Genomic DNA, 469 nt, shown 5'->3' with positions numbered 1-469 from the left:
CTTGGGGGGGAGGGGGCCCCCGCGGGGGGGGGGGGGGGGGGCAGAGGGGACACGTCCTTCCCCTGGGCGAGGGGCTGCGGGGGCTGGGGAGAGGGACCGGCGCTCCTCCGCGATGGGCACTGCCCGGCTCTCGGGCTGCAGCAGGAGAGGGACGAGGCGAGACGAGGATTTGAACTAAGGGCAACTTTATTTTCCTATCCTCTATCAAACTTCAAACGAGGAGGAGGGGACACACACACCCACGACACAGGACACAAACCCAACCGCCCCATCGGGGCAGCCCCCGCCTCTGGCACCGCACGGTCGCGATCGCGCTCCAAGGGAACGGGCAGGATCAGCGGCACCAAAACCCTGTTCCTCTTTGATCCCCTTCTCTCCTTGTCAGCCCTACGTGGATTTTGCATTTCGGAGGATATCTAACCCCCCCCCCCCCCGGGCCCCCCCCCGCCCCCCCCCCCCCCCGGCGCCC

At 68.2% G+C, this 469-nt stretch overlaps 1 protein-coding gene across 1 annotated transcript in view; it reads left to right on the top strand.

Moving 5' to 3' along the window:
- Positions 1–469, top strand: part of GFRA2 (GDNF family receptor alpha 2) — a 26,478-nt gene that overhangs the window by 136 nt on the left and 25,873 nt on the right. The gene's annotated exons all lie outside the window — the stretch shown is intronic.

This window comes from Haliaeetus leucocephalus, unplaced genomic scaffold (assembly GCF_000737465.1).
Source record: "Haliaeetus leucocephalus isolate CR32 unplaced genomic scaffold, Haliaeetus_leucocephalus-4.0 Scaffold162, whole genome shotgun sequence".
Lineage (NCBI taxonomy): Eukaryota > Metazoa > Chordata > Aves > Accipitriformes > Accipitridae > Haliaeetus > Haliaeetus leucocephalus.
Note: the sequence above shows the minus strand (reverse complement) of the source record. Positions and strands in the feature narration are given on the sequence as shown.